Below are 24,275 nucleotides of genomic sequence, written 5' to 3' on the forward strand. Positions count from 1 at the left end.
CCAAGAGTCCACAGAGAAATCACCCGCAGGGCAGAAAGGGCGTAGGCTGCCTTAAATCCAGTCAGTGACTCCACTCAGCCAATCGTCTTCATTAGTCCCAGGTGCCTGATAATCAGGCTCACTACCTTCCTTCACTAGAATAGGGAGTTCACCAGGCCTCAGTGACGGAGGGGAAAATGAACTCACAACAGGGTGGCGTCTTTTTCCTACTCCTCCATACAAGGCCAGTATATGAACCCCTCGGGGGGTGGGCCATGTTGCTGTCGCATAGAAGTTCAGACAGGGGAGGCCCAGGACCGTTCGCGGTCTTTTCTTAGGACCACCCATATTATCACGCCCCTCTTCTCCGCGCCAGCAGCCATTTTTAGCATTCATTTTACAGTCTATCAAATTGGGTCTTCTGCACATTTCCACAATCTTTTAAGGTCAATAAATCGTAGGCACACAGAACCCGGTGGCACCGGGTATCGTGATCCTGTTCGTAACGCCAAAAATGGATCGCCCTCACACCCAGGGCTGTGGGGTACTCGGTACCGGGCCGGCATTTCACAGGGAAGTGTCACAGTAGCGGTGACCTGGTCCGTGGCCCTGGGCGCCCATTGTAAATGTTCAGTGTGAATGTGTAAGTCGTGACGCCACCTGTGGTGTTCAGCAATGTAGATGCTAAGCCAACGCTGCAGACAGTTCCTCTGGGACAGATGGTGTGGTGCAGCAGTGATGGAATAGCCCTCCCAGGCAGGGCTGTAGTCCCAGGGCAGAGTGGATGTAGCGACACTTAGATGGTGTAGTGTCGGGCGCAAGGGATGTAGCAGTGCTGGGCAGGTTGACGCAGGAATAAGTGGAGGACACCAGGGCATGTAGTTCCAAAGCTTTACTCACAATCTGTGGTGGCTCAAGAGCCCGCATCGGTGCCGTGTCCTCCGGATCAGGAGCCCAGCCAACCTCCAGCCAAGATGAAGTACTCCTTTCCAACACTCCGCCAACATATGTGCCTTTTCTGAACATTTCCCTCTTAGCGCCTTTAACCCCTTCCTGACATCAGACGTACTATCCCGTCCATGGGACCCGGGCCCCTATGCCCATGGACGGGATAGTACGTCTACCGCGATCAGCGGCGCCCCTGTGGTGAGCGCCGCTGATCGCTGCCGGGTGTCAGCTGATTATCACAGCTGACACCCGGCACAATGTGTCAGGGGCGGTCATGGACCGCCCCCGACACATTAGCCCCTTGCACACCGCGATCAAACATGATCGTGGTGTACCGGGGGTTAAAGGGAAGCATCGGCAGGGAGGGGGCTCCCTCCGTGCTTCCCTGAGCCCCCCACAGCAGCGCAATGTGCAGCACTGCTGCCGGGGGCTCCTTTCCTGCAGGCCCCCGAATCAAAGATGGCGACGGGGGCCTTCGGGGGCCTGCAGGAAGCTGGCTTCCTCAGTGCCTGCAAAGCGCAGGCATGAGGAAGCCTTGTGCACTGCCTGTGACAGATCGCTGATCTGTCACAGTGATCTGTGATGTGACAGAACAGCGATCTGTCACAGAACAGTGATGTCCCACCTGGGACTATTTAATAAAGTAAAAATAAAATAAAAAAAAGTGTTAAAATAATTTTAAAAAAATCGCCAAATAAATTACAAAAAAAAAAAAAATATTCCCCCAAATAAATCCATTTTTTGAAAAAAAACAAAAAAAAACTATAAAAGTACACATATTAGGTATCGCCGCTTCCGTAACGACCCGCCCTATAAAACTGTCCCATTAGTTAACCCCTTTAGCAAACCCCTTAAAAAATAAAAAAAAAACGAAGCAAAAAATAATGATTTATTATCATACCGCCAAACAAAAAGTGTAATAACGCGCGATCAAAAAGACGCATATAAATATCCATGGTACCGCTGAAAACATCATCTTGTCCCGCAAAAAACGAGCCGTGACACAGCATCAACAGCGAAAAAATAAAAAAGTTATAGCTCGCAGAATAAAGCGATGCAAAAATAATTATTATTTAAATAAAAAAGTTTTCATTGCATAAAACCGACAAAACATAAAAAACGACCTAAATGAGGTATCGCTGTAACCGTACTGACCCGAAGAATAAAACCGCTTTATCAATTTTACCGCACGCGGAACGGTGTAAACGCACCCCCCCAAAAGAAATTCATGAAACGCTGGTTTTTGTTCATTCTGCGTCCCAAAAATCGGAATAAAAAGCGATCAAAAAATGTCACGTGCCCGAAAATGGTACCAATAAAAACATCAACTCGTCCCGCAAAAAATAAGACCTCACATGACTCGGTGGGTCAAAATACGGAAAAATTATAGCTCTCAATATGTGGTGATGCAAAAACTATTTTTACAATAAAAAGCGTCTTTTAGCGTGCGACAGCCGCCAAACATAAAAACCACCATAAATAGTAAATCAAACCCCCAGTTATCACCCCCTTAGTTAGGGAAAAATAATAAAATAAAAAAAATGTATTTAGTTCCATTTTTCCATTACGGTTAGAGTTAGGGTTTGGGTTAGGGCTAGGGCTAGGGTTAGGGCTAGGGTTAGGGTTAGGGGTGTGTTGGGGTTCGGGTTGGAGTTAGAATTGGGGGTTTCCACTGTTTGGGCACATTAGGGGCTCTCCAAAGGCAACATGGCGTCTGATTTAAATTCCAGCCAATTCTGAGTTGAAAAAGTCAAATGGTGCTCCTTCCCTTCCAAGCTCTGACATGCACCCAAATAGTGTTTTACCCCCACATGTAGGGTATCAGCCTACTCAGGACAAATTGCAAAACAATTTTTGGGGTCCAATTTCTCCTGTTACCCTTAGGGAAATAAAAAATTGGGGGCAAAAAGTATTAAGTTACGTACCGGTAACGGTATTTTTCGGAAGCCCATGACAGCACCACGGGAGAGAGGGGATCCGCCCTTTAGGAACAGGAAACCTACAGATACAAAAAGGGCGGCACCTCTCCCACGCATCAGTTGGTTTACAGAGCTTGAGAGGCTACCATGGTTAGTACACAACATATAATATATACAACCTATCTACCCTATATAGCAGAAATATATATATATATATTTTTTACACCATCTCCCACATACCGTAAATTGTGGACAATCTTCTAAAGGAGTGCACCCCTATATGTGAACAAGGGAGGGAACTAAGGGTGCTGTCATGGGCTTCCGAAAAATACCGTTACCGGTACGTAACTTAATACTTTATTCGGACTCCCATGACAGCACCACGAGAGAATTACAGAGATGTAAACTAATTTAGGGCGGGACTACAGCCTGCAGCACCCTTAGCCCGAAGGTGAGATCTGAAGAGGCACCCATATCTAATCGATAGTGGTTAAAAAAGGTGGAAGGAGATGACCAGGTGGCCGCCTTACATATCTGATCAATTGACACTCCAGATCTTTCTGCCCAAGATGATGCCATGGCACGAGTGGAATGCGCCCTCAGGTTCTGCGGAGCCGGACCTCCACCTGCTGTGTAAGAGAGATAGCCTCCCTAATCCACCTCGCTAATGTGCGTTTTGATACCCTACAACCTTTCCTGGGACCTTGGAAGGATAGGAATAATGCATTCTCCTTCTTCCAAGGATCCGTGGCTGCTAAATATTTAAGTACGCATCTCCTAATATCTAATGCCTGAAGTTTTTGCTCCTTAGGGTTGGTCGGATTAGGGAGGAAGGAAGGCAGAACTATCTCTTGTGTCCTGTGAAATTGTGATGCTACCTTGGGAAGGTATGCTGGATCTGGCCTTAGGATTACTCTATCCTGTAAAAACTCTGTGTAAGGGGGCAATCTGGAAAGTGCCTGTATGTCGCTCACTCTACGTGCGGATGTTATCGCCACTAGAAAAGCTGCCTTAAGAGATATAATCTTTAATGAGGCCGAATCCAGAGGTTCAAATGGTTTTTCTGTCAAGGCCGTAAGGACTAAATTTAAGTCCCAAGGCACACATCTGTCTTTGTGTATGGGTCTCAATCTAGCCGCTGCTTTGATGAACCTTGCTACCCAATAGTTATTGGCAATATCACATGCAAACAAGGCCCCTAAGGCTGAAACTTGTACTTTTAATGTACTTGTGGAGAGACCCAATTCGAGACCCTTCTGGAGAAATTCCAGAATATGTTTCGTGGGAATTCTGTCTCTGGCGTCAAACTGAAAGGTGGACAGGAATCGCTTCCAGGTCCTAGCATAAATGTTAGTGGTAGTCAATTTCCTGCTTTTTAGGAGGGTATCAATTAACTTCTTGGAGAACCCTCTATCCTCTAACAGTGACCTTTCAAAGACCACGCCGTCAAATGGAGTCTCGCTACTTGTGGGTGGCTGACTTCCCCCTGGTAGAGGAGATCCGGAAGGTTCGGCAGCACCCAGGGATCGCATACAGACATGGTCCTCAACCATGCAAACCAGGTCCTCCTGGGCCAAAAGGGGGCAATTAATATGACTCTTGCCCGATCTTCCCTGATCTTCCTTACTACCAGAGGTAGAAGATTTAATGGCGGGAAGGCGTATGCCAGAGAAAAGTTCCATCTTATCAGGAGGGCGTCCACTGCCAGTGGATTTTCCCTGGGATTCAGAGAGCAGAATGATTTTTCTTTTCTGTTTTCTCTGGTGGCAAAGAGGTCTACCTCTGGCCGACCCCATCTGCGGACAATCTGGTGGTAAATATCCCTGTTCAAAGCCCATTCTCCTTGCTTTAGAGCCTTGCGGCTTAGAAAGTCTGCCTTTACGTTGTCTTTCCCTCTGATGTGGAGCGCCGTCAAAGATAGAAAACTTCCCTCTGCTATTTGAAGGAGACGTTCTGTTGTCCGCATCAGGGCGTCGGAGCGGGTTCCACCTTGGTGGTTGATATATGCTACCGCTACCTGGTTGTCCGAGAGTATCCTCACGTGATGGCCCTGTAGGTACATAATGAGTTTTTTGACTGCCTGCTCTATCGCCAATAGTTCTCTTTGATTGGATGAGATCTCCGTATCCGAATCCCACTGTCCCTGTACCACTATGTCCCCCATATGGGCCCCCCAACCCGAAGGGACTAGCGTCTGTGGTTATAACACGGGTTATCTGCGTTATCCAGGGCACCCCTGAGGCTAGGTTCTCATCATCGAGCCACCATCTAAGCGATGTGACAGTCGAGGGGCTTAGCAACAGTTGACCTTGTAAGGAGTGTCTTAAGGCCCTGCTATTAAATAGGACATCCTTCTGAAGGGCTCTAGTATGGAATTGTGCCCACCTAACTGCTGGGATGCATGAGGTTAGAGATCCCAACAGGGACATGGCCTGTCTGAGGGTCATAGAAGGATTATCAACCGCCCGAAGAACCTGCTGCTGTATCTTTTGCATTTTATCCAATGGCAACAGACACTGCTGAGTTTCTGAATTTAATAGTAAGCCTAGAAACTTTTGTATTTTTGAGGGCTGGAGTCGGGATTTCTCGTAGTTTAATATCCATCCGAGGTTTTCTAACCTGGACTTAGCTCTTTCTATCTGGGATGTACAATGGCCCCCTGATTTTTCTACAATTAAAAAATCATCCAAATATGGAACAATCAGGATGTCCACCTCCCGTAAATGCGCCATCACTTCGGCCACTATCTTTGTAAATACCCGGGGCGCTGCTGAGAGACCAAAGGGAAGGGCTCTATATTGATAATGACGGACTGTGCCGTCTATTGAAACCGCCACCCTCAGGAACTGCTGGAAGTCTGCATGGATAGGTACATGATAGTACGCATCTTTCAAATCTATGACTGACATAAAACACCCTTTAAACAATATTTTTATTGTCGTATTGATGGACTCCATCTTAAAAGTACGGTTCACCAAAAACTTATTAAGGAAACGTAAGTTAATGATCGTTCTAAATGTCTTATCAGGTTTTTGGATCAGGATTAAGGGAGAGTAGAACCCTCTTCCTCTCTCAGCTTCCGGAACCTCTATCAAGACGTTTTTCTGGCATAGGCTCAAGACCTCCGCTTCTAAAGCTGCTTGTTCAAGGGGTGAAGATCTTAAAGGAGTGGATTTAAAGGTATCCCGGGACCTGGGTAAACTCCAATCTAAGCCCGGTGGATATTACATTGCGCACCCAGTCACTATTTGTAATCTGTGACCATGCCGGAAGGAAGGATGATAGTCTACCTCCCACGGGAATTGCTAGTCATTGATTCTGTCTCTTTTGATCTCTAGACGAGCGTCTAAACATGTAGCCCGTACCTCTTCTCCTTCTATCTTCCCATCTGGGACGGTCTCTAGTAGGCGAAGAATTGGGCCTTCTCCCCAGACGGAATCTCCTTCTACCAAATGGGCGTCAGTAGGATGTAGGCCAGAGATTTGGGAATTATTTCTTGTCGTCCCCAGCCTTCTCAAGCAGTTCGTCCAGGACTGCGCCGAACAAATATTCCCCCTCACACGGAATAGTACAAAGCTTCGCCCTGGTCTGAATGTCTCCCTGCCAGCACTTTAGCCACAGGGCTCTACGCGCCGCATTAGAGAGATCTGCTGCTCTGGCTGCCATTCTTACTGCATCCGCCGAGGCATCTGCTAGGAAGGCTGCTCCCTCTTGGATTGTTGGTAGGGCCCCAAGAATTGTTTGTCTTGACGTACCCTGTTTTAATTGTGACTCCAACTGGTCCAACCAGACCATCATGGACCTGGCTGTGCATGTTGACGCCACTGCTGGTCTTAAGGAACCGGCTGCCATCTCCCAAGTATTCTTAAGGAAGGTGTCTGCCTTCCTGTCTAGGGGATCTTTAAGGGATCCCATGTCCTCAAAGGGCAGCGAGGATCTTTTCGATGCCTTTGCAATGGCCGCATCTAATTTGGGGGCCTTATCCCAAGTATTTACTGCCGGATCGTCGAAGGGATATCTGCGTTTGAGGGCTGGTGGTAGCGACCCTCTTTTATCCGTTTTTTTCCACTCTCTGTGGATTAGATCCTGGATCTTCTGATTTAACGGGAAGACTCTATGCTTCCTCTGCTCCAGCCCCCTGAACATGACATCCTGCATGGATAATTGGGGCTTAGGCTCCTCTACTTCCATTGTCCCTCTGACTGCTTTGACCAGCTTGTCTACCCGGTCAAGAGGCAGACAAAACCTCCCAGAGTCCTCTTCTTCTGAGGAGGACGAGGGAGATGAAGCCTGAGAGTCTCTACTTCTCCTCCATTCTGCCGAGGAATCGGACTCCACCGGGACCCCGCCCTTTATAGTTTCCGGCTGGGACAGTGACTTTAGGGTTTCCTTCATTTCTGCCCTAACAATGTCTCTCAAACTCGCTGCTACCGCGGGCGACTCTTCCGCCACTGTCTGCTGAATACAGGGGGGGCACAATCTTTTGGGGCATGAGTCCGGTAATGGGCATGCACAGAGTGCGCATTCCCTGTGTTTAGTTTTACCTGAAGCCTTCTTCCCCTAGAATAAAGCACAGAAGGGGGGCCCCGTCACTGAGTGAACTTTCACGAAGATCACTTACCAGTGCCACTATCAAGTACCGGAGGATGAGGGGGATTCTTCTCAGACGATGCTCCTGTCTGCTTAGAGGAGCTTTTATGGCTGGACTGGTCATTTCGTCCCGCACGTTCACTGTCACGTGACTCTTTCTTTTTCTGCTTGACCTGCCGAAGGTCATCCAGGGGCGGCAGAGATGTTTGTCGCTGCTGCCGTCGTTGCTGCTGCTGACGCCGCTGCCGCTGCTGCTGCTGCTCCCTCTCCATTACTGCTCGCAATAATGTGGCCAAGGCAAGGCACCCTGCCCGGGTCCTGCCTATATACCCCTCCTCCGGACAGCAGTATGCGTGCCGCGCCCCTCCCCCCCTAATAGGGCTCCCTTCCCCAGCTGGCGCCGCACCGGGCCGGAGAGCCGACGCTCATCGGCGCTTGCGATGGGCGCCGCCATCTTGTTTTTCTCGCGCATGCGCAGTGGCGCCGCCGACCCGGAAGCACCTCCTCCGGCCGCCCCCTGACGTCACCGCGACCCCGCCCGACCGGAAGTCACGCGGGACGCCCGGGAGCTTCGGGATACCGCGCTCCCCGGTCGCAGCGTCCCCCGCAGCACGCCGGCCACCGCACCAGCGCCGCCGGATCCGGGGGCCCCCGGGGGGAAACATACTCACCGGCGGCGGCCTTTATTCTGGAGTCGGACATCCTCCGGACGCCGCTCCCTGCTGACTACGCCACCGCCGTGCTACCCATCCTGGGCCACCGTGGCGTCTTCCAGGGATCCGCACCAGGCCGAGGTAGGAGACCCCCCCGCTACCTGTATCGGCCGGCCGGCCTGGGATCCTGGTCTTCTGTAGGATCCCGTCCCTTCAGGAACAGGAAACCAACTGATGCGTGGGAGAGGTGCCGCCCTTTTTGTATCTGTAGGTTTCCTGTTCCTAAAGGGCGGATCCCCTCTCTCCCGTGGTGCTGTCATGGGAGTCCGAATAAATATCATTTTTGTGGAAAAAAATGATTTTTTTATTTTCACGTCTGAGCGTTATAAACTTCTGTGAAGCACTTGGGGGTTCAAAGTGCTCACCACACATCTAGATAAGTTCCGTGGGGGGTCTAGTGTCCAAAATGGGGTCACTTGTGGGGAGTTTCTATAGTTTAGGTACATCAGGGGCTCTCCAAACGCACTTGACACCCGCAGACCATTTCATCAAAGTCTGCATTCCAAAACGTCACTGCTTCCCTTCCGAGCCCCGACGTGTGCCCATGCAGTAGTTTTCTCCCACATATGGGGTATCAGCATACTCAGGACAAATTGGACAACAACTTTTGGGGTCCAATTTCTCCTGGTACCCTTGGGAAAATAAAAAAATGGTGACTAAAAAATCATGTTTGTGGAAAAAATACGAATTTTTTATTTTCACGCCCGGGCGTTATAAACTTCTGTGAAGCACTGGGGGGTTCAAAGTGCTCACCACACATCTAGATAAGTTCCTTGGGGGGTCTAGTTTACAAAATGGTGTCATTTGTGGGGGGTTTCCACTGTTTAGGTACATCAGGGGTTTTCCAATCGCGACATGGTGTCCGATCTCAATTCCAGCCAAAAACGTCAAATGGCGCTGCTTCCCTTCCGAGCTCTGCCATGCGCCCAAATAGTGGTTTATCCCCACATGTGGGGTATCAGTGTACTCAGGACAAATTGCACAATAACTTTTAGGGTCCTGTTACCCTTGGAAAAATAAGAATTGAGGGTGAAAAGATTATTTTTGTGGAAAAAATATGATTTTTTAATTGTACGGCTTTATGTTATAAACTTCTGTGAAGCCCTTGGGGGTTCAAAGTTCTCACCACACATCTAGATAAGTTCCTTAGGGGGTCTAGTTTCCAAAATGGTGTCATTTGTGGGGGGTTTCCACTGTTTAGGTACATCAGGGACTCTCCAAACTTGACATGGTGTCCGATCTGAATTCCAGACAATTTTGCATTGAAAAAGTCAAACGGCGCTCCTTCCATTCTGAGCTCTGCCATGCGCCGAAACAGTCGTTCCCCCCCACATATCAGGTATCAGCGTACTCAGGACAAATTGCACAATAACTTTTGCAGTCCAATTTCTCCTGTTACCCTTGGTAAAATAAAAAAAATTGAACCTGAAGTACTTTTTTTGTGAAAAAAAGTTAGATGTTCATTTTTTTTTTAAATATTCAAAAAAATTCCTGTGACGCACCTAAAGGGTTAATAAACTTCTTGAATGTGGTTTTGAGCACCTTAAGGGGTGCAGTTTTTATAATGGAGTCACTTTTGGGTATTTTCTATCATATAGACCCCTCAAAGTGGCTTCAAATGTGGTGTGGTCCGTAAAAATAAAATGGTGTTGTAAAAATGAGAAATCGCTGGTCAACTTTTAACCCTTATAACTTCCTAACAAAAAAAAACTTTGGTTCCAAAATTGTGCTGATGAAAAGTAAACATGTGGGAAATGTTAGTTATCAAGTTTTTTGGGTGCCATATCTCTGTGATTTAAGGGCATAAAAATTCAAAGTTGGGAAATTGCGAAATTTTAAAAATTTTCGCCAAATTTCCGTTTTTCTCACAAATAAACGCAAGTTATTTGATTGAAATTTTACAACTAACATGAAGTACAATATGTCACGAGAAAACAATGTCAGAATCACTGGGATCCATGGAAGCGTTCCAGAGTTATGACCTCATAAAGGTACAGTGGTCAGAATTGTAAAAATTGGCCCGGTCATGAACGTGCAAACCACCCTTGGGGGTGAAGGGGTTAAGTGAAGTACTCCTAGTACTAAGTTACACTGGAGTTCCACCTGTCCGATGTTCCTATGAACTCTACTTGTACGGCAGACAGCTGTAGCCTGCTTCGGGGACTCTCTGCTTCTAAGTCCCGGCTCTCTATCTCATTGCTGTTGTGCCTTCAAGTCTTGTGTGGGAATAAAGTGATGACAAACTTCTATTCCTCCGGTGTCTGTTGCGGGACCATAAGTATCCAAACAACCTCGGGGACCGGACCCCGGCCTTGCGCCTAGAACTTGAGAGGGGTTCTCTTCTAACCTTCAATCCTCTGTTCTCTTTCTCTCCTCACGTTCCGTACTAATCCTTTCCTTCTTATGGAGAGTCAGGCTTTCTTTCAGTGTTCCTTTCCTGTGCCAGCGGACCCAGATCACTGAGGTCGGCTGCAGCACTTTTCCTCCTTCATCCCTCTCAGGGGATCTCCTTACACAGGTCCGACCTCGTCAGACTCCTGTGACTAACTCCCTATAACCTATCCTCTTCCCGCTCTTTAGTGCAAACTAAACTCCACCCGCCTCTCAGCACGCTTCGTGTTCCAAGCAGGGAGCCACCAAAGGGTGCTTTGCTACACTGCTGTGTTGTGTGGGATGCAGATGTTGGAGCGTGGTCAGGGGTCTCCATCTTACCTGAATGGTGGGGTACCACACCTCAGGAGGAGGTGCAGTACCTCTGTGGCGACTGAACCCTCAGGGGCGCCACATGTGCACATAGCCTAAAGTGTTGTGAGTTCATTTTCCCCTTCACCATTGAGGTCTGATGAACTCCCTCTTCTGGTGAAGGAAAGTAGTGAGGCTGATTACCGAGCACCTGAACAGAATGATGATGACTGGGTGACTGGAATTGCTGACTGGATATAAGGCAGCCGACGCCCTTCTGCCTTGCGGGTGATTTCTCTGAGGGATTCTAGGAGACCAGTCTGATTCCTGCTTCTCAAAAGCTAAGTTTTCTGCTCTGCTTTTTGCATTTGTGTTTTGGTTTTGTTTTGCCTTGTTTTTCTGGATTTCTGCCATTCCCTGCTGGGGTGAGCTGAATTCCTTTTTGCTCTGTCTTCAGAAAATACCTGAGTACTGATATAGTCTTTTTGAAGCCTAGCGTCTTCAGGGCTTTTTTCCCTATTAGTCTGTTGGCTCTTGTTTTGATAGGGTTTTTGGCGGATTGCAGACAGCAGCTTTTCTTTCCTGTCCTATTTAGTTAGCTTGGGCCCCATCATTTGCTCAGCCTATCTTTCTATCTGTGTGAGTGTTTTTTCATCTTGCTTCACCGTCATTATATGTTGGGGGCTGCCTTTTGCTTTGGGGTCTGCTCTGGGGCAGTTTAGATTTCCTTTTCTGTCTTTAGGCTATTTAGTTCTCCGGCTGTGATCGAGGGGTCTAGGGCACCGTACGAACCCCCCACGGCTACTGCTAGTTGTTGTTGATAGGTTCAGGGGTCTGCAATCCGATAGCTGCCAACTTCTCTGGTTTCCTGGACTTAGCTAGTATTTCTGTTTTTGCCTCCTACGGTGACTCATTCATAACACTAAAGACTACTTTCTAGTGGTCACAGATCCCTGCGTCACCCCACACAGCTGGAATGGAACACTAGAATCTACATGGTGGTAATCTGCAGGGAAATGGCATGTTTGTCATGCCTGCCGGGGTCGGTTTTACACACAGGGGGGCCCAAATGCTCACATATTGCAGTGAAATTGCAAAAAAAGTGCAATATCACACATTTTTTGTTTAGCTCTTTTGCTAGATTCACTAATGCTAAATGCTAAAACTGACCTGCCATTATGCTTCTCCAGGTCATTACGAGTTCATAGACACCAAACCTGTCTAGGTTCTTTTTTATCTAAGTGGTGAAAAAAAAATGCCAAAGTTTGCTAAAAAAAAAAATTGCGCCATTTTCCGATACCCGTAGCGATTCCATTTTACGTGATCTCGGGTCAGGTGGGAGCTTATTTTTTATGCGCCAAGCTGACATTTTTAATGATACCATTTTGGTGCAGATACGTTCTTTTGATCGCCCGTTATTGCATTTTAATGTAATGTCATGGCAACCCAAAAAACGTAATTCTGGCGTTTTGATTTCTTTCTCGCTATGCCGTTTAGCAATCGGGTTAATACTTTTTTTATTGATAGATCGGGCGATTCTGAATGCAGCGATACCTAATACAGTCATATGTTAAAGTTTGGTCACCCCTATTAATGTTAACCTTTTTTCTTTATAACAATTTTGGTTTTTGCAACAGCTATTTCAGTTTCATATATCTAATAACTGATGGACTCAGTTATATTTCTGGATTCAAATGAGGTTTATTGTACTAAGAGAAAATGTGCAATCTGCATTTAAACAAAATTTGACCTGTGCAAAAGTATGGGCACCTCAACATGAAAGTGACATTAATATTTCGTAGATCCTCCTTTTGCAAAAATAACAGCCTCTAGTCGCTTCCTGTAGCTATTAATGAGTTCCTGGATCCTGAATGAAGGTATTTGTGACCATTCCTGTTTACAAAACAATTCCAGTTCAGTTAAGTTTGATGGTCGCCGAGCATGGACAGCCCGCTTCAAATCTTCCCACAGATGTTCAATGATATTCAGGTCTGGGGACTGGGATGGCCATTCCAGAACATTGTAATTGTTCCTCTGCATGAATGCCTGAGTAGATTTGGAGCGCTGTTTTGGATCATTGTCTTGCTGAAATATCCATCCCCTGCGTAACTTCAACTTCGTCACTGATTCTTGCACATTATTGTCAAGAATCTGCTGATACTGAGTTGAATCCATGCGACCCTCAACTTTAACAAGATTCCCGGTGCCGGCATTGGCCACACAGCCCCAAAGCATGATGGAACCTCCACCAAATTTTACTGTGGGTAGCAAGTGTTTTTCTTGGAATGCTGTGTTTTTTAGCCTCCATGCATAACGCCTTTTTGTATGACCAAACAACTCAATCTTTGTTTCATCAGTCCACAGGACCTTCTTCCAAAATGTAACTGGCTTGTCCAAATGTGCTTTTGCATACCTCAGGCGACTCTGTTTGTGGTGTGCTTGCAGAAACGGCTTCTTTCGCATCACTCTCCCATACAGCTTCTCCTTGTGCAAAGTGCGCTGTATTGTTGACCAATGCACAGTGACACCATCTGCAGCAAGATGATGCTGCAGGTCTTTGGAGGTGGTCTGTGGATTGTCCTTGACTGTTCTCACCATTCTTCTCTGCCTTTCTGATATTTTTCTTGGCCTGCCACTTCTGGGCTTAACAAGAACTGTACCTGTGTTCTTCCATTTCCTTACTGTGTTCCTCACAGTGGAAACTGACAGGTTAAATCTCTGAGACAACTTTTTGTATCCTTCCCCTGAAAAGCTATTTTGAATAATCTTTGTTTTCAGATCATTTGAGAGTTGTTTTGAGGAGCCCATGATGCCACTCTTCATAGGAGAATCAAATAGGAGAACTACTTGCAAGTGGCCACCTTAAATACCTTTTCTCATGATTTGATACACCTGGCTATGAAGTTCAAAGCTCAATGAGGTTACAAAACCAATTTAGTGCTTCAGGAAGTCAGTAAAAAGTAGTTAGGAGTGTTCAAATCAAGAAAATGATAAAGGTGCCCATACTTTTGCACAGGTCAAATTTTGTTTAAATGCAGATTGCACATTTTCTGTTAGTACAATAAACCTCATTTGAATCCAGAAATATAACTGAGTCCATCATTTATTAGATATATGAAACTGAAATAGCTGTTGCAAAAACCAAAATTGTTATAAAGGGGTTAACATTAATAGGGGTGCCCAAACTTTAACATACTACTGTATGTGTGTGTTTATTTATTGTTTTATTTTGAATGGGGCGAAAGGGGGGTGATTTGAACTTTTTATTTTTTTCATATTTTTAAAAACATTTTTTCTTACTTTTGGCATGCTTCAATAGCTAGAAGCTGCCATACCCTGATCGGCTCTGCTACATAGAGGAAATGCTCAGATCACCTCTATGTAGCAGAATTACAGCGTTTCTATGAGTGCCGACCACCGGGTGGTGCTCATAGCAATCTGGCATCAACAACCATAGAGGTTTCAAGGAGACCTCTGCTTGTTACACCAATGTATCGCTGACAAGGAAGAAAATATTCAGCTCACCTCTCGTAGTTCATCCTGAACTCCAATGCATCCGAGCACAGACACGTCTCTGCCAGAGACGACTTTGAATACTTCAAGTGAAAAAAGGTCCAGCTCCGGGGATAAAATTCAATACTTTTATTAATAAACTTTAAAAGATATACCATGGCTGCTGTGATCATATAATCGGTATATCCCTTGAAAGGGATTACCGCATAGGGATATTCCAGAGGAGCTCTGTACGCGTTTTGAGCATGAACTGCTGAGTCTAAGAGCAGTTCATGCTCGAAACGCGTACAGAGCTCCTCTGGAATATCCCTATGCCGTAATCCCTTTCAAGGGATATACCGATTATATCATCACAGCAGCCATGGTATATCTTTTAAAGTTTATTAATAAAAGTATTGAATTTTATCCCTGGAGCTGGACCTTTTTTCACTTGAAATGCATCGCTGACCCCCAATCACGTGACGGGGGTCAGCAATGCACATATTTCCGGCCCGGCAGCCAGATGCGCTTGGTAAATGCCGCTGTCAGCGTTTGACAGCGGCATTTAACTAGTTAAATCTTGATTCCACCTGCGCCTATTACGGGAACATGTCAGCTGTTCAAAACAGCTAACATGTCCCAGCTTTGATGTGGGCTCACCGCGGGGGATCTGTCCTCGAACTTACTATTCCATCCAAGGTCAGAAAGGGGTTAATGACAGAAAAACCCACAATGGTCACAGAAATAACTTGAATCTGACAGAAGTAATGATAAATAAAAAATCTATGAAAATGAACAAATGAAAGTCAGACATTACTTTTCAACCATCCGTGTGCTGTCCGTGTGCATTTTTGCAAACATTGTATCAATATTATAGGCAGATGTCCAGAATTTGAGATGGATAAAAAAATAAACTCTGTCTGGCCTTTTCTTTGGTTCTTTGGTGAGGTGACTAGTTGTGTGTGGAGGCACATGTGTGTAGTTCTTTTGTATTTTCATATCATGGCACCTCGTGTTGATACTGGGACACTCATGTGGAGGGATACCACGAGCGGCTGAATATAGAGTGTGGACGGCGTGCAGCAGCAGCAGCATTGTTTGCGCAAAATGGTTGGTAAACATATTCCCCATCCAAGCAAACGAAGTATGGTGCAACGGTGCACCCATGAATGTTCCTATGTCATAACAAACTGTACTTAGGCTAGTTTCACACTAGCGTTTATTCGACGCAGTGCACGGCGTCGCTAAGCCCCGCCCCCTGCCGGCTCCCTGCCCGCCCCATCCGGTCATCGCCGCCTACTATCGCACATGGACGCTTTTGATCTGCGCACCCTATCTTTAGCATAGGGTGCGCACATCGTGCGCTGGCCGTGCGCTAGTAGGATTTTGGTGTGCGTTGCGCACTTTTGAAGGTGCGCCCATGCGCGCCGAACGCAGCATGTTGCATTTCGGCACGCACGGCGCACCTTCAAAAGTGCGCAGCGCACGCCAAAATCCTACTAGCGCACGGCCAGCGCACGATCTGCGCACCCTATGCTAAATATAGGGTGCGCAGATCGCAAGCGTCCATGTGCGATAGTAGGCGGCGATGACCGGATGGGGCGGGCAGGGAGCCGGCAGGGGGCGGGGCTTAGCGGCGCCGTGCCCTGCGTCGAATAAACGCTAGTGTGAAACTAGCCTTACATAATTCATATTTCAAATAATGCTAACAGTGCTGATGTGTTAGTGATTCAGTTATTAGGCCATCAAAATAGCATGTTATTTGTAATCCCTTATGAGTATTGTTGTGGTCACCCCTTCCAAGGAGAGCAATTTTTGATTGCGATATAAACTATCTAAAGATCTATAGCAAAAAATAAGAAATAAGCCAGCTCACCAGCAACCACCACAGAACCTCGGAACTCCATGCAGACAGACGTCAGGAACAATCATGAAAACCAGCTGCGTTAAAATTCTTCTTTATTAAACCATGTTAAAATTGGTAAATTCGAAAGACTCTCCACATTATAGCCACACGCTAGACAGAGGCTACGCGTTTCGACCTATGCGGTCTTTATCAAAGCCATACTGAGTTCTGTGCATGATTTTCTATATAGAAACAACTCACCAATGAGAAACCATTACAAGATCATGTGGCACGTTGTGAAAGGTCCTTTCTTAAGGATAAACATGCAAAAACCATACACGAAAAAAACCAAATGAAAAGAATAATAAATATAAAATCATTAAACATGCATATTTAAGAATAATGTAACATTAGCTCATGCCGTTTGTTGAGGCCAGCGGGAGATCTAGTATTCAATTGAAAAATCCAAAAGGCTTCTCGTGTGAGAAGACGCCGCCTGGCATCTCCTCCCCGAAATGATGACTTAACATGTTCAATTCCCTGTACTTGAAAACATGAAATATTCCTAGCATGATGTGTTATAAACTGTTTGGCTGCTGCTGAAACATTCCGTCCAAAATTATTAGTATTAACTATATCATATAAATGCTCTCTAATTCGTACTTTGAGATTCCTCGAAGTGCAACCTATATTGGACAGATTGCACATAGTGCAATCTATTTTGTACACTACGTTTTTAGAATTGCAATTAATGTAGTGTCTTATTTTAAATTTTAATGTACAGATCGCTTGGAAAATGCTAGCAATTCTGCAAGCTAATAATGCTTGCAAAATCAGGGGAATTTAAAATGCGATTTTTCCGCGGAATGGAATTCGGAATTCTCGCGGTAATTTCCGCGAGAGTTCCGCTACGTGTGAACGTAGCGTTAAAGTTGGGAAAAGCAAAATTCAAACCAGTCCTATCCAGATTACTAGACTTTCAGAGACAAAGAAAAATTAACACACAGACATCTCTATATCAGAGACAACACCCTGTGTTATTGCTTTTACGAATAACACTTATAAACTATACTAAAATACAGAATTAGCAAAGATATATAGGTAAATTTAATTATCCAAAATAATCAAAGCAAAGTATAAATATTTACCAAAACAATATCATAGTCACTAGACTTCTGAATGTGCTTGTTGAATGCCAAACATAACCTTCTGGATGTATATTGGAATAGTTTTTTGAAATACCCTCATAAAACTTGTTAAAAATGTGGCTTCACAATGTTATCACACATTACTGTTGGGCCTGGTCTGGACAACTATGCTTTTGCAAGCCCCGAAAGTATAGTCTCCTCTTTTCAGTGTTGGTCATACACAAGTGTTAGTGGAGCCGGAACTTTTTCCCTCTTCACTTGTTTCTTTCAGCAGTAGTTGCTGATTTTGCAAAACCCCAGCAAAAATCTTCCAGCAATACTGCCCTTACAGGTGAATTGGAGTCTTTGTAAAGGCTGTGTATACTTACTACTCTACACACAAAAACCTAGAAATGAAATGGTTCTGCTACTAACCCTAGCACTGTGTACTTTATCGTGCTGCGTATAGTTGTAAACTTTAGGCATGGCAGGAGGTATCTACCGTAAGTTCCAACAATTAGATGTATAGTAATGCCATAGCTGCGGCTTCCTTTTATGAACATACTGAACAAGTTGGCATTAAAGGCATATGATGTTTTTAATAATTCTCTTTAAGTATATTGCATAGGCTTAAATTGTCAGATTATGATTTTATTTTTAAACTTTGTCAACAGTGGCTTTGTTGAAACGACACAGGCGCTCAACAAGGGACCAGTACCGCCAGAAATATAATCCCCTTCCCTCTACATCTGGGGCAACTAGAAAGCACCAATATGTGTTTTTCTGACAGCTAGAATTCCTGTGCCGTGCCCAGTCATGGAACTCAACCAGTAAGTGTACTGCTTCAAATAGCTCAATTTTCAGCATTTTTTCTCCCACACCAATATTGTTTGAGGCTAACTACTATGTAATTGGTACTGTCAATACTCAAGTAAGCGTCATTTTACATGCACATGTAAAATGACTTGTCACATACATATTTGTGTTGTTTTGAAAATTAAGGTGCAAAATTAATCCTACAGAAACCAACAAAAAGGGTCAAAACATTTTTGATTAAAGATACCAAGGTTGACAAAAAGCACAGTTGAACTAAAAGGGTCTGATTTCACATCCCCTATTGCTAGGTCAAATTTTTAACGTTTTGTAATTTTTTAGAGAATATTGAAAACATGTTTATGTGGCCTCTTTTGTGACAATGTCCTTTTCTTTCATCCTAGGACTGAGGATAACTTGGACGAATCTGATGAATCTCCAACAGCGGCAGCCTCTGCACCTTGTACGTCAGCATCGGAGACGGATCAGACAGCTGAGGCCAGTCAAACAGCACAGCCACAACAGCCATCTGATGCTGGTGAAAGAACCACTGAGGGTGCGAATGTAAGCAGCCAAATAGCAACAGAACAACCATCAAAAGCATCAAGCGCACCAGCACCCCAGTCATTACAAGCATCACCAACCATTCCACTGCGGTACATAGCACCTAGTGTGAGAGGAAGACGCAGCAGGCAACATGAGGAGATCAGGTTATTGCCTGAAGCAATTGATGCAAGAGTCCTGCATATCATGAACTTCCTGACACCAGAAACCGATGCTGACCGGTTTTGCCGCTCACTGTCTTCCTGTCTGGCAAAAGTACCCACACAACGTCAAGAACGTGTCCGGCCAGCTATGCTCACCCTCCTTGCTGCCAGCCAGGGAGAGAATGAGCCCCACCAGGTGCTTGCACCCATAGAGTAGTGGCGCAGTGGCGTACTGACCAAAATCTGACCCAGTTGACAATTACAGTCAACACAACAGGAGCCTGCAACCTCTTATGGCCCGGAACAACCATCAACAAGCCAACAATACCCACAAATGGCCGCACCATACTCTGTCCATGAACCACCCCCTGCATCCAGCCAACAGATACAACATAGGCCACTGGGTGAAGTTGCTCACACATTTTTTTTTTTTAATCAGATAACACTACAGTGTCCAGCAAGGTCACATATTTTCAATTACAGCGCATCCCCCCCCCCTCCTTATAGAAAAACAGCAACATATACTCAAACGTACGTCCTCCTTTCGGGATCATCGTCTCTCCACCCACGGTGTCCACAAAGAATTGAACATTTTTTCCCTTTTTCTTTTGGCATAAATACCTTTTTCCATATTTACAATAAAGTCTGATTGTCTTACAAATTCTTGTATCATCGGCGGTTCTTCATTTATCCAGTGCCTGGCTATTAATTTACGTGCAATATATAACAACCTACCTATCGACAATTTGAACTGATTTTGAATCTGAATATCCTCCACATAACCTAAAATACAAACCACAGGATCCCTCTCAATTCCACAGTCATGCACTCCCTCTATAGTGTTAATAACCACTGACCAGTATGAGTCCAGTCTGGAGCACTGCCACAACGTGTAAGATCCTGGCCCCATCAGCCTGACAATGAGGCCATCCAGAAGACTGTCTCAGTCCTGCCCTAAATAGTCTTTCAGGGGTCCTGTATACTCTGTGGAGCACATATACAGCATTTGTGAGAGTCTACCTGGCTCACTCCGTGACAACTGGGGTATATATTCCATAATCGCCTCCCACTTATCCTCTCCTGTCGGTCCCAATTCGTCTTCCCACTTCTCTTTAGCCTTAATCGGGTAATTAGTTAAAAAGGTGTGCATTAAGTTCTTATAAATACCTGACATAACTCCTTTTGTTCCCCCATCACTACACACAGTTCACCAATATGTCTCTTTGGATCCTCATAGGAACCGTCTTACTCTGCGCTATGTAAGCGTGACAGAGCTGTCTATACTGGAACCCACAGCTCTCAGATAACTCGTATTCCTCCTGTAGCTTCTCAAAAGTCACTAGTCCTTTCGAGTCCTGTAATTGGGACATGTATTGAATTCCTTTCCTCGTCCAGTTTTTAAATTCCCCCATTTTGTTGCTCACACATTTCAAGTGCAACAGCAGTACACTGTGCCACCAAGGCAAATTACACCTGGCCTAACTAGATTTGTGCATCCGACCCCTCGGCCAACAACACAACAAACAACTGGCCAAGCATATCGCAGTTACATATCACGGCCACAAAGGCAAATTCAACCTGTTGGTCAGGTTGTACAATACTCAGTCAGTGCAAACTACCAACAGCAACCACTCCACCCACAACAACCCTTTTGTGGCCTCTCCTTAGAAACCCAAAGCTACCACACTACTACCTCCGGATACCGACAAAAGTATGCTGGAACATCTGTAAAATACACAAAAATGTTGTCCCTGTTGTGTTTTGTTGGATCACCATTACTAAATAGTTTTTGGGTAGGTAGCACCAAGTGATCAAATACACAATATAAAATATACAATTAAAAATAATGGGATAAAGAGAGGACATAAGATTTGCAACACTGGGAAATAAATGGCATTGGGAATAAAAAAAAAACAACACAGGCAACAAAATTTTTTTTTTAATTAGTACATTAAAAATTGTAATAATATTTTTGAGGATAAACATTTATATTATTTTTAATAACAGCAAAGTCACTTACAGCTTATACTCACTGGAGAGAAAATCTGATGAGTGCAATCTGATTAAAAATCGGATTGCACTCTGACCAATGTTAGGCAATGTGTGACATCTCACTAGCAATTTTTTCCCATCCGAAATCGAACTGAGAAAAAAATCGCAGCATGCTGCGATTTGCTGCGATTTTCGGGTGAAAATCGCCAATGCAAGTCAATGGGTGCGTGTAAAAATCTGACAGCACTCGTACCATGCAAGTGCTGTCCGATTTATACGCACCAGTGTCCTTTGAAAAGCCGGCAATTCATGTGCGGCTATATAGTATAATCACACTGACAGCTCAGAATAGAATAGATAGAATAGATATATACACATAGAATACATATATATATATATATATATACTAGATGGTGGCCCGATTCTATCGCATTGGGCATTCTAGAGTCTCTGATAAAATAAAAAATAGTGTATACTCACCTTCCGACGTTCCCCGGACTCTTTCTCTCCTATCCACGCTCCCAGCATCTTCCGATTCCAGTAATGTTTTGCGCGAAACACCGCTGATGACGTCGCGCTCTTGCGAGAGTGACGTCATCTTCAGCCCTTCTCGCTAAGCATTACTGGAACCGGAAGATGCCAGGCGCGTAGTGAGAGGAGGGACAGAGTCCGGGGGCCGTCGGAAGGTGAGTATATAACTATTTTTTAATTTAACAGAGACTCTAAAATACCCGATGCGATAGAATCTGGCCACCATCTAGTGTATTATACTCCTGTTACACCCGGAGCTGCTGTCACTGTTCTGCTGTTACCTAATGTATTGTACTCCGGTTACAGCCAGAGCTGCAGTCACTGTTCTGCTGTTACCTAATGTATTATACTCCAGTTACACCCAGAGCTGCTGTCACTGTTCTGCTGTTATCTAATGTATTGTAATCCAGTTACTCCCAGAGCTGCAGTCACTGTTCTGCTTTTACCTAATGTATTGTAGTCCAGTTACACCCAGAGCTGCAGTCACCATTCTGCTCTTAACTAATGTATTATACTCCTGTTACAGCCAGAGCTGCAGTCACTGTTCAGATCTTACCAAATGTATTGTACTCCAGTTACACCCAGATCTGCAGTCACTGTTCTCCTGTTACCTAATGTACTCCTGTTACACCCAGAGCTGCAGTCACTGTTCTGCTGTTACCTAATGTAGTGTACGCAAGTTACACCCAGATCTGCAGTCACTGTTCTGCTGTTACCTAATGTATTGTACTCCAGTTAGACCCAGATCTGCAGTCACTGTTCTGCTGTTACCTAATGTACTCCTGTTACACCCAGAGCTGCAGTCTCTGTTCTGCTGTTACCTAATGTAGTGTACTCCAGTTACACCCAGAGCTGCAGTCACTGTTCTGATGTTACCTAATGTATTGTACTCCAGTTACACCCAGATCTGCAGTCACTGTTCTGCTGTTACCTAATGTATTGTACTCCAGTTACACCCAGATCTGCAGTCACTGTTCTGCTGTTACCTAATGTATTGTACTCCAGTTACTCCCAGAGCTGCAGTCACTATTCTGCTTTTACCTAATGTATTGTAGTCCAGTTACACCCAGAGCTGCAGTCACCATTCTGCTCTTACCTAATGTATTATACTCCTGTTGCAGCCAGAGCTGCAGTCACTGTTCAGATCTTACCTAATGTACTGTACTCCAGTTACACCCACAGCTGCAATCACTTTTCTGCTCCTACCTAATGTATTGTACGCAAGTTACACCCAGAGCTGCAGTCACTGTTCTACTGTTACCTAATGTATTGTACTCCAGTTACACCCAGATCTGCAGTCACTGTTCTGCTGTTACCTAATGTACTCCTGTTACACCCAGAGCTGCAGTCTCTGTTCTGCTGTTACCTAATGTAGTGTACTCCAGTTACACCCAGAGCTGCAGTCACTGTTCTGCTGTTACCTAATGTGTACTCCAGTTACACCCAGAGCTGCAGTCACTGTTCTGCTGTTACCTAATGTATTGTACTCCAGTTGCACTCAGATCTGCAGTCACTGTTCTGCTGTTACATAATGCATTGTACTTCAATTACTCCCAGAGCTGCAGTCACTGTTCTGCTTTTACCTAATGCATTTGTCATGATCCCAGTGCAGGTTTTGACCTGCACGTCGGGGGATAATGTCTTGAGCTCAGTGCAGGCTTTGACCTGCACACCAGGGGTTGATTATTGTGGCCTCTCTTTGGTTCAGGCAGAGCTTTTTATTGCCCTGAGATACTCCAATCCCTGTCAGTTATACTTTTGCCATTGGCCGAGTGTTGTGACCCCTGTGTGCCTGTTCGCTGTCTTAGCTTGCTTATGTGGTTCTGATCCGGTTCTGTCCCCCGTTGTGAGTTTGCCTGTCGATTCTGTACTGTATATCTGCTTCTCTGGTTTCTGACTTCTTGGCTACGTCTTGACTATTCGTTTTGTCTTGCCCTTTGGTAATTGTCGTGCTATCTCGTGCTTTGACCCCGGCCTGATCTGGTTTATTTCCCTGTCTACGCCAATTAGTAACTTTGTTCCGAAATTACCATTCTAGGAGTTTTCCTGCAGCTCCTAGCTCTCGGGAGTTTAGGCCACGCCCCCAGCAGTCACATGCTTCAGGTCTTCTCTGCTGCTGCCCGCTCCACAGGTATCTCTGAGCACAGGTTGTCTTACTCAGGACACGCGCACTGGCTCAGTGAGCAAGTGCGGTGTTCCTGACAGTATTGTACTCCAGTTACACCCAGATCTGCAGTCACTGTTCTGCTGTTACCTAATGTACTCCTGTTACACCCAGAGCTGCAGTCACTGTTCTGTTATGAATCGGTCACCGAGTAGAAAAAAGCAAAACAAGCTAAGTCACAGAAAACCAGAGAGGTTGGTAACTATGCAGATTGCAGATCCCTGATCTTACCACACAACTAGCTTTAGCCGTGGAGCGTGCCTACGATGTTCCTAGATGCCTTGTCACGGCCGGAGGACTAAGTAAGCCTAAAGCAAGAAAAGGGGAAACTAACTGCCCCAGAGCAGACCCCAAAGGAAAGACAGCCCCCACACATGTATTGACGGTGAAACAAGATGAAGGCACAAACACAGGCAGGAAAATAGGCTGGGCAAATGATGGGGCCCAAACTAACTAGACAGGAAAGGAAAGGAAAGACACTGTCTGCAACCTGCAAAAAACCCTACAAAAATCATAAACTGAGGTTTATTCTCCACCAAAGGAGTAGCATCAATACCCCTCAACGGAATAGGCGTCTGCAGAGGCGTCATGGAAAAACCACAACGTTAAGCAAAGTACAAATCCATCAGATTCAGCGCTGCTCCTGAATCCACAAAAGCCTTCGTGGAAAATGTGGATAAGGAGCAGATCAGAGTAATTGCCAAAAGAAACTTAGGTTGTATACTGCCCACAGCAAATGTGTGTGCAAAACGTTTCTCTCGTTTTGGGCAGA

General features: G+C 45.3%; 1 long non-coding RNA gene across 1 annotated transcript in view; it reads left to right on the forward strand.

Annotated features, from left to right (window-relative positions):
• The window catches only part of LOC141072563 (uncharacterized), a 94,325-nt gene extending 74,848 nt beyond the window's left edge, over window positions 1–19,477 (forward strand). Inside the window, exons 2-3 of the long non-coding RNA XR_012226700.1 lie at window positions 17,971–18,126; window positions 18,514–19,477. This is a non-coding gene — a long non-coding RNA (uncharacterized lncRNA). The remainder of the gene's footprint in view (window positions 1–17,970; window positions 18,127–18,513) is intronic.
• The last annotated feature ends 4,798 nt before the right edge of the window (window positions 19,478–24,275 follow it).

The sequence above is a fragment of the Dendrobates tinctorius genome, unplaced genomic scaffold (assembly GCF_039654945.1).
Source record: "Dendrobates tinctorius isolate UK_male_01 unplaced genomic scaffold, ASM3965494v1 ptg000276l, whole genome shotgun sequence".
NCBI lineage: Eukaryota > Metazoa > Chordata > Amphibia > Anura > Dendrobatidae > Dendrobates > Dendrobates tinctorius.